This window comes from Bufo gargarizans, chromosome 9, assembly GCF_014858855.1.
Source record: "Bufo gargarizans isolate SCDJY-AF-19 chromosome 9, ASM1485885v1, whole genome shotgun sequence".
Lineage (NCBI taxonomy): Eukaryota > Metazoa > Chordata > Amphibia > Anura > Bufonidae > Bufo > Bufo gargarizans.
In genome coordinates, this window is record NC_058088.1 from 59,926,343 (window position 1) to 59,937,293 (window position 10,951).

General features: G+C 43.3%; 1 non-coding gene across 1 annotated transcript; it reads left to right on the forward strand.

Annotated features, from left to right (window-relative positions):
* Positions 1 to 9,318: 9,318 nt before the first annotated feature.
* On the forward strand, positions 9,319 to 9,390 carry TRNAE-CUC. Its single transcript has one exon. It is a non-coding gene; the product is annotated as a tRNA-Glu (tRNA).
* The last annotated feature ends 1,561 nt before the right edge of the window (positions 9,391 to 10,951 follow it).

The following is a 10,951-nucleotide window of genomic DNA, read 5'->3' on the forward strand; positions in this document are numbered from 1 at the left end:
CATCCATAGATAACACTGCCCTCTCATTCTATGACATCTCCATCCATAGATAACACTGCCCTCTCGTTCTATGACATCACCATCCATAGATAACACTGCCCTCTCGTTCTATGACATCACCATCCATAGATAACACTGCCCTCTCATTCTATGACATCACCATCCATAGATAACACTGCTCTCTCATTCTATGACATCTCCATCCATAGATAACACTGCCCTCTCGTTCTATGACATCTCCATCCATAGATAGCACTGCCCTCTCATTCTATGACATCTCCATCCATAGATAACACTGCCCTCTCATTCTATGACATCTCCATCCATAGATAACACTGCCCTCTCATTCTATGACATCACCATCCATAGATAACACTGCCCTCTCATTCTATGACATCACCATCCATAGATAACACTGCCCTCTCATTCTATGACATCACCAACTCCCTTCAGATAACATTGCCCTGTCACTCTATGACATCACCAGACCTCCCCAAAACACTGCCTTTTTATTCTATGACATAACTAACCCTCACTTAATAAGCATATTTTTTGGTCGATGACATCACTGGCCCTCGATAAATAACACTGCCCTAATACTCTGTGACATCACCAGTAATTCCAAGATAATAGTCATTCTTGACATCAACAGCCCTCCACAAATAATGCTGTCCTTTCACCATATGACATCACTAGTCCTCCATAGACCCTATTTCTTCATTCTGTGACTTCACAAATAACCCTGCTCTCCGTGTGGCACCACCAGCACCCCCCACTGCCCTCTTTACACGGGCCGAGGATCAATAGGAACAATAATTGCCCAGTGTAAATGCACGTCCACTCCTCCATCGAAAGAGCAAAGGCTTGTTTGTCGGGTGATTGACTCTTTTACTCTGCACCTAATTGCCGGCCGGATATCGCTCTGTGTAAACAGGGATGTTCTCCCAGGAAATAATGAATGTTTACGGGGACAAGGGATCGCAATAGTAATCATTCATCCTCATACAGGGGGGATATTTGTGGCGTGTACCTCGGATCAATGATCAGGCGTTTATCAGGATTGAACACTTTGTTCCCAATAATCGGCTGTGACTGTGCCTGTGTAAAAGGACCTTTAGGGCCTATTCACATGACCATATCCATTTTGCAGTTTGCAAATCTGCGAAATACGGATGCGGTCCATGTGCATCTCGCACTTTTTACAGGGCGAAAAAATGCCAAATGGACAAGAATAGAACATATCCTAAGATTTGCGGTTCGGCCACACAGATGCGAACAGTACACGGATGACATCCGTGTTCTGTTCTCACTTTTTGCAGCCCTATGGAAATGCGTGCGTCCGTGTGCAATCTGCAAAAAATCCAGATCGTACTTGGACCAAAAATACGGTCGTGTGATTAGGCCCTTCTTACTTTGTGACAACACCAGCACTTTCCAGTAAGCCTTTACCAGATAACCCCATTCTTTTTTCACTCTGTGATATCAGTAGTTCTCCGCCTCACTGTGTGACATCACTAGACCTGGCAACTCAATGTGTGACATCACCAGCAATTTCAAGAAAATGCTGCCCCCCTCAATCTATGACATCATCAGCCCTCCCTAGTAACCCCTTCCCAGTCATGTATACTTAGTATTTACCTTTGGAGACACTTTGAAGGATATATTAGTGATGAGCGGCAGGGGCAATATTCGAATTCGCGATATTTTGGCGAATATTCGCCATATATTCGAGAATTCGCGAATTTGTGATCTCCAGGCATTATTTTCTTGATTGCAAAAAATTCACATAAAATTCGCATAAACATTTTCGCATAAAAATTGAACTGGTATTTAAAAAAAATCGAATATTCGCGATTACGAATATATTTTGCGATATTCAAAATATTTGCGAATTCTCGAACTGCCGATATTTGCAATTAAAATTCACAATTCAAATATTCGTGATCAACACTAGGGTATATTTGGGAATAGGAATGCGAACAATTCTCTTATCAATTACCCCAAAAGCATTTCAGGAAAAATAAAAGAATCAATCAAGACCAAAAGATGTTCTGCATCAAAAAAATTATTTGGAGAAAAAATTCCCTAATGTATTATTTATTTTTACCAGAAAAATTAAAAAGGTATAAAATTAAAAGATGGTTACAAAATCACATTATAATTTAAATGTAAAACTATAATTTAAAAGATAATTTTTTTTTTAATTGTAGACATTTTTATTTGAAAAAAAATTTGATTATATTAATGGGATATAATTGTGTATTTTCAAGTCAAAAATATAAAGATCTTACCACCACAGCCTTGAGAAAAGCACCATATTTTTAAGCGAGTCTCTCACCTCCAGAAGCAGTTTCATAATAAGCATACCGCCATGTAGTGCAGGGGCCCCGCAACATAACTATACTTTTCTTTTCAGTCCCGAGAAATGCTTCTTTTTATATTTATGCAAATTGGGTTTTCTGTGCACCAAGGGCAGGGCTGCTCCGTTTGGTGCACCATTGCTCGGCCAATAACTCCTTTCATTTGTTTGACAGTCCCTAAGATTTCAGAGTCGGTAGTGATGATGCAGGAGGGGCCCGGTGCACTGACTGGAGTGGCCCCTCCCACGGTGCCCTGAAAACCTTATTTGCATAAAACTAAAAAGAAACATTTCTAAGGGTCAGAGAACCAGTGTTCACAATAAAGATATGGTTTTGTTTCATATCACCTGTCCTATGTGGTCGTCCCTTTAGCAATATATGAAGCAAAAAAGAAGTAAGAAAAATCAAATTTTTTTATAATTATTAAAAGGTATTTACAATTTTTATGTGGGGCTGAATTAACGAATTTCCAGAAATTCCCTTCACTTACCGCACCCGGCAGCCGTAGCTAACTGTTTTCTTTGTATTTGTGATTTCTTACAAGGTTCTCCAGGACACCACACATTAACCTTCCGCACTGAGACTCTCATGGAGTCCAAAAAAAAATTATTTTTGTGAACATTGAAATAAAACAGCTAATTACCAGATACAATGATCTTTCCTGGAGCTGGCGTCGGGGCTCCTCCGCGCTGCAGGTGAATTAGCACATTAGACGATGAGATAATTTCACCATCACTTGCTGCCAGGAAACTCATTTAGACTTTAATTATTTTTATTGAATATTTAAGAGCTTTTCATTTAAACTTTTCATTTGCGGCTGTGATTACTCAGGATCAGTTGATGGGGACTTCATGGATGGGATTTGGGGTGATGCCTCGTAAATTGCCCTCAAATATGTTCACCGTATTGGAGACGTGACGTTGTAGGTTTGGAGACAAAGGACAAAGCTCTTTAACCCCCAATCCAGTCCAGTTTGGACCTCCTCAGTCCCCGGGGCATCACTTACCACGTTTCCACCGGTGGGGGCTCCCATTGATGTCCGAGTGTGGCCCCACAAAGCACCAGCTTTGGGCAGCGACTGATAGGTGTATCCACTCATACGCTATGGCCTCAGGTCAACATATACTGTTAGCTCGGTGTATTGTTGGGGTGCACCCTGTGTGGGTGTTGTATGTGTGTCGGTGAATATCGTATGAATGCAGTCTGTGCACCATACTACTGCTTGCGATATGTGGGTTTTATGAGTACAGCTGCATGGGTGCAGATTTTTTGCTTTATGGATGTTGCACGGAGATGGAATGATCACTAAAGTAAAAACTTCAACACCGTCCCCCAACATGTTTCACCAGCATTGTAGTACTTTAAGTTTTAATCCAATGATATGACTAGTCCCTTGGGGTTAGCACAACCAATCAAGGCCCTTCCTCCTCCACAGTCCACGCCCCTGAAGAGCAAATTTACTCTCCATAGACAGTGCATTTGGAAAGTCTTCAGACCCTCTCAGTTTTTTCACATTTTGTTATGTTGCAGCCTTATGCTAAAAAAGTTCACATTTTCCTCATCATTCTGCCCTCAATTCCCTATAATGAGAACACGAGAACACAATGTTAGAAATCTTTACTAATTTATTGAAAAGGAAAAGGTAACGTCTTGCACTGACATAAGTATTCAGGACTTAGTTAAAGCCCCTCCAGTCTTCTTGGCTATGAATGATGTCACAAGGTTTACACACAGATTTGGTGATTTTCTGCCATTCCTCACTGCCGATCTTCTCAAGCTCAGGTTGGATGGGGACGACGATGGAGAGCAATTTTCAGGTCTCTCCAGAAATGGGTTCTGTCTGGAACACTCAAGAACATTCCCAGAGTTGTCCCTAAGCCGCTCCTGTGTTGTCTTGGTTGTGTGCTCAGGGTCCTTGTCTTGTTGGAAGGTGAAGTACTTTGGATCAGGTTTTCATAAATAATATATCTCTGTACTGTGCTTTATTCAGCTTTCCCTCAACCCTGACCAGTCCCCTGCCCCTCAGCATGATGCTGCCACCACCATGCTTTACTGTAGGGATGTAATTTTTCAGGTGATGAGCAGTGTCTGGTTTCCTCCAGATATTATGCTTATAATTGAAGCCAAAACATTCGATCTTGGTTTCATTAGAGCAGAGAATCTTGTTTCTTACAGTCTGAGGGTCCTTTTTCTTATTTTATTTTATTTTTTAACAAACTCCGAGCTGTCATGTGTCTTTTGCTGAGAAGCTTACCCAAAGTGATCATTAGGTTCTTGGTCATCTCTCTTACAAGGCTCTTCTCCTCCAATTACTTAGGGGTGTCCACTCCAGCCCTAGGACGAGTCCTGGTTCTTTCAAACGTTTTCCATTTAACAATTATGGAGGCGATAGTGCTCTTGGGAACTTTCAGTTCAGCAGACATCTGTGCCTCCACACAATTGTGTCTGTGAGCTCTACAGGCAGTTCTTTCCTCTTCATGGCTTGGTGTTTGCTCTGATATGCATTGTCCTCTGTGAGACCTTGTATAGACAGGGCTGTGTCTTTCCAAACCATCTCTAGTCAACTGCATTTACCACAGGAGACTCCAATCAAGGTGCAGAAACATCTCAAACATGACCAAGAGAAATGGAAGGCTAAATGTCAAGTGTCAGAGCAAAGGGTCTGAATACTTATGTCCAGGTGAAATGTACCGTATTTTTCGCCCTATAAGACGCACCTAGGTTTTTGAGGAGGAAAATAAAAAAAAAATATATTTTTAACCAAAAGGTGTGCTTTGAACTAATGGTAGCCTGTGAATGACACTATTATGGGGTCTGTGGCTGACACTGTCATGAGCTTCTGTGGATGGCACTGTTATGGGGGTCTGTGGCTGACACTGTTATGGGAGTCGGTGGATTGCACTGTTATGGGGGGTCTGTGGATGGCACTGTTATGGGGGTCTGTGGATGGCACTGTTATGGGAGTCGGTGGTGAATTGCACTGTTATGGGGGGTCTGTGGATGGCACTGTTATGGGGCTCTGTGGGTGACACTGTTATGGGGGTCTGTGGCTGACACTGTCATGAGCTTCTGTGGATGACACTGTTATGGGGGTCTGTGGCTGACACTGTTATGGGAGTCGGTGGATTGCACTGTTATGGGGGTCTGTGGCTGACACTGTTATGGGGGTTTGCGGATGGCACTGTTATGGGGGTCTGTGGATGGCACTGTTATGGGGGTCTGTGGCTGACACTGTTATGGGGGTTTGTGGATGACACTGTTATGGGGGTCTGTGAATGGCACTGTTATGGGGGTCTGTGGCTGACACTGTTATAGGGGTCTGTGGCTGACACTGTTATGGGGGTCTGTGGATGGCACTGTTATGGGGGTCTGTGGCTGACACTGTTATGGGCTCTGTGGCTGACACTGTTATGGGGGTCTGTGGCTGACACTGTTATGGGGTCTGTGGCTGACACTGTTATGGGGGTCTGTGGCTGACACTGTTATGGGGGTCTGTGGCTGACACTGTTATGGGGGTCTGTGGATGGCACTGTTATGGGGGTCTGTGGCCGACACTGTTATGGGGTCTGTGGCTGACACTGTTATGGGGGTATGTGCTGACACTATTATGGGGGTCTGTGGCTGACACTGTTATGGGGTCTGTGGCTGACACTGTTTTGGGGGTATGTGGCTGACACTGTTATAGGGGCATCTGTGGATGGCACTGTTATGGGGTCTGTGGCTGACACTGTTATGGGGGTCTGTGGCTGACACTGTTATGGGGGTATGTGGCTGACACTGTTATGGGGTCTGTGGCAAACACTGTTTTGGGGGTCTGTGGATGGCACTGTTATGGGGGTCTGTGGCTGACACTGTTTTGGGGGTATGTGGCTGACACTGTTATAGGGGCGTCTGTGGATGGCATGCCACTGCTATGGGGGTATCTGTGGATGACATAAATAGCATCTTATGCTTTTTGACATCCACAAATCCCCCCCATAACAGTGTCAGCCACTATGAATGACCCCCAATACATGGGGTGGGGGCTAGCATCTACACTCGTTTTTAAATGGCAGCGGTGGCCCAGTGCAGTCACTGTATTCTATTGCACCGGGCCCCGCTCACTGTACTAATCGTATCTACTGTAACTGCAGGCAATGGTTAACTATAGACATGTTCGATCCAGCAGCCTGTACTTACGACCATAGCAGGCAGGAGGCTGGGCGGGCGGGCACTGGCAGCGTAACTCACTTACGTCACGTGCCCACGCCGCCTGCTTCATTCATAAAGTGCGTGGAGCAGGCACCTGACGTAGTGAGTTACGCTGCCAGTGCCCGCCCGCCCAGCCTCCTGCCTGCTATGATTGTAAGTACAGGCTGCTGGATCGAACATGTCTATAGTTAACCATTGCCTGCCTGCAGTTACAGTAGATACGATTAGTACAGTGAGCGGGGCCCGGTGCAATAGAATACAATGACTGCACTGGGCCACCGCTGCCATTACAAAACTAGAGGCCCCTCCTTGCTGATACACATGCCGGCGTCTTATAGGGCGAAAAATACGGTAAGTTTTTCTTTTTTTAATAAATTTGCAAACATTTCTAAAATTCTGTTCTGATGTTCTCATTATGGGGACTGAGTGCAGAATGATGGGAGGAAACTTGATTTATTAAAATTTTTGTACAAGGAGCAACATAACAAAATGTGAAAAAAGTGAAAGGGTGTGAAGACTTTCTGAATGCACCGCACATTGGACAGGTTTAGACAAATACCGTAGCATAGACTTCCACAATGGTCACTCCTGGACCTTCTCTTTGCTATTTCCGATATGACGTCCACTTTTCTAGGTTTTGCCTCCTGGAGAACATCCTACCTCAGAGCGCAGGCGATGGCGCGAAGTGTGTAAATCTGCTCTCGTTGCAGGCGCTGTGCATATTTATGCCGATGCAGGGCTGTATATCCTCGCTCCGGAGCATTCCCGCGGGTGTGCCCCTGACGTTTCTGCATTGTGTCCATATTTCTGCAAAACACCATGACACAAATAATGGCGGTACGCCACAATATTGCTCTATTATTATTTTTATGGCAAAAGTTATTTCTCCGCTGTATTCGTACCATATGTTATATAATGTGGGGGCCACCGAGCGTCCATTGTACTCCAGTCACATTCAAAGCTGCATTTACATTTCTTCTTGCTGCCTCTGACAAACAACTAACAAACTGGCTGACAAGAATAGGCATCTCTACAATGGGCCGTCCGTTTCGCAAATTGCGGAAGGCACACTGGAGGCTTCCGTTTTTTGCGGATCCGCGGTTTTTGGACTGCAAAAAAACGGCACAGTCGTGTGCATGAGGCCTAAGACTGATGCAAGGTAAAAAAAATAAAAAATCTCAGAAATACCAAGTAAAGACATAGTAAATTTGTTTAGTTTGAGCTCCTGAATGGCCACAAGGTGGCAGCACTTTAACCTTACTTGACTTTGCACAACATTTACGGGTTTTCCACAAGATTATGCAGAATTTAAAGAGCTTGTGCGACCATTAAATGTTATTCTAATGTAATTCAGCAAGAAATACTTTCTGTTAAAAAAAAAAAAGATTTTCTCTTTACTTCACTATAATGGCACCCCTGGTGTTTAATCTGTATAGTAATTTGCATGTCCACCTACTGAGGTGGTCGCACATGCTCAGTTCCATCCTTCAGCTATGACAGTTACAGGGAGAGAGCTGCAGCAGAAAGGACACATCCCCTCAGCTCCCAGCCTGAAGAGAATCTAGCAGAGCAATTGGAGTAATAAATGATGGGGGGGGATCTCTGGAGTCATGTGAAACACAGGGCTGGTGTACTATATAATGTCTGATTATTATTATTTTTTTTACATCAACCAGGGCATAACCGCTATAATGAGCTCGGTCTCTTCTACAGATGTTCAGGATATTCAACCATGATATTTCACCCTGGAAACACCTGAAGAGCAATAAAGCAAGTAATGAGTGTCCTAGTGCTGCCACCTTGTGGCCACTTGATAAAATACATATTAATATTGTGATATTTAAAGAGTAGTTTTCACCTCCCCTGACATGTCTGCTTCCCCCCAGCAGAATGTTTACACCTTTATATACATTCACCATTACTGGAGTACATCTAAATTAATGTATACCATATACACGCAATATCTTTAGTTTCTATATAACATTTTTCACTATGCCTTTTCAGCATAGTCATTGACCATATCAGTATAGATGCAAGGGATGCAAATAAGCTCTTCTCAAGCTCTGCTTCCAAAGCCACCAGGTGTAAGGCAGCTATCCTATAAGTCAGGTATGCTCATCTCCAGCTGTTGCAAAACTACAACTCCCAGCATGCCCGAACAGCCTACAGCAGGGCATTGTGGGAGTTGTAGTTTTACAACAGCTGGAGGGCCGCAGGTTGAGCATGCCTGCTATAAGTCAGTGTTTGACTCTTTAAATAGGCCTTGAGCAACAGAATAGCAGTGATCGTATTTTTCGGACTATAACCTGCTGCCACCAAGTGGCCATGATGAATATTACAGGTAAGTCAAATATTACACTAACTCATCACATAAATTCATAAATCAAATTCAGAATGATGATATTTGACTGTGAAGTTTGGTCCGTATTACCTTCTGATATCATCCGTGTCAGAGCAAAAGAAAAGTATTTTACACATTTCACTGTGAGAGCTCTTAGGGTAGGTTCACATGTAGCCTATTGCCTTGCAGATTTTCCACAGTGTATTTCCAGCAGTAGTGACATGGAAAGGTTTTTCCTAAATGTCAAAACTGTGCAAAAAAAAAATAATCCACATTGAATCCAATCGGGAAATTAGTTAAATTTGCAGCTTATTAATTTATGTTGCGGATTTTCATGGCAAATTTACTATTAATCTGATATAATTTGTGTATTTGTACAATTTATGTCCCATGTGAACACACATTTAAAAATAAGCATTACAGGTTTCCCTGGTGGTCTAGTGGTTAGGATTCGGCGCTCTCACCGCCGCGGCCCGGGTTCGATTCCCGGTCAGGGAAGCAATTTTAGTAAATTATCTTTTAGTGATATAATCTCACTTTAGAATTTTTGTATTCTGTACTGTTCATGCTCATGGCTTCCGAAATTTAGAATATCACGACAATACGATCACAAATGCATTTTTATTTTTACTGTCTCCTGCTGCCACCTGGTGGTCGTGGGAAAAATTACATTGCAAATGAAAACAACTACAAAAATAAGTATTTTGAAATAATTGCACTTGGTTTCAATTCATATATTATTCCATTTCTCTTTCATTGATAAAACAGGTTTGCATTTGCCTTGTTTTTTAAAGGAGGCACAAAAAGGAGGATGGGAGTGGTAGTCACGGTACTCACAGTGGTGGGGTCCTCCTCCCAGGTCTGGCGTGAAGAGTGGGCGGCGGAGTGCTATGGATAGCATTAGTCTCCACCCGAGCACACTCTGGCTGATTTAAAGGTGGGGTGCCCTAGACGGGTAGGTGCGGAATGATAGGAGACCAGAATGGAGTTGAACAAGGGTATCTTACAGCCTTTACTTGAGCAGAAATTTCTCTTCTCTTCTTCTCTTCTTTCTTCTTCTTTGCTGTCCAGGAGGAAAAGGACCTGTGGTGACATCACTGCGCTCATCACATGGTGCATCACATGATCCAGCACCCGATGGATCATGTGACGGACCATGTGATGAGCGCAGTGACGTCACCACAGGTCCTTTTCCTCAAAGAAGAAGACAGAAGAGATGTCGGCTGCGCAAACAAGTGGATTAAGGTGAGTTAAATTATTTTTATTTATTTTTTAACCCCTCCAGCGCTATTGTACTATGCATTCTGTATTAAGAATGCTATTATTTTCCATTATAACCATGTTATAAGGGAAAATAATAAAATCTACACAACACTTAACCCAAACCTGTGAAGACGTTCGGGTTTGGGTACCAAACATGCCAATTTTTCTCATGCGCGTGCAAAACGCATTAAAATGTTTTGCACTCAGGCGAAATAATCCCGCATTTTCCCGCGACGCACCCGCATCTTATCCGACCCAAATCCATGACTCCCGTGTGAAAGAGGCCTAAGGGCTCATGCACACAAACGTATTTTCTTTCCGTGTCCGTTCCGGATTTTTTTAGACCATATGCGGAACCATTCACTTCAATGGGTCCACACAATAAAAAGGAAGTTACTCCATGTGCATTCCATTTCCGTATGTCCGTATTTCCGTTCCGCAAAAAAATAGAACATGTCCTATTATTGTCCGCATTACGGACAATGATAGTACTGTTCTATTAGGGGCTATCTATTCCGTTCTGCAAAATATGGAATGCACACAGACTTCATCCGTATTTCTTGCGGATCCGTTTTTTTCAGACTGCAAAATACATACGGTCCTGTGCAAGAGCCCTTAGTCAATATATTCTGAGTAGCATTCATGTGCACTAGCCCACAGGCGACCTTGATTAGGTGGTACATATAGCTGTGCGTGCTCCTCCTCTCATTGCTTTCTGGATGCACACAGAGGTAACTAGGAGCAGCACATCTCATCTAGTGGTTAGGATTTGGCGCTCTGATCGCAGCGACCTGGG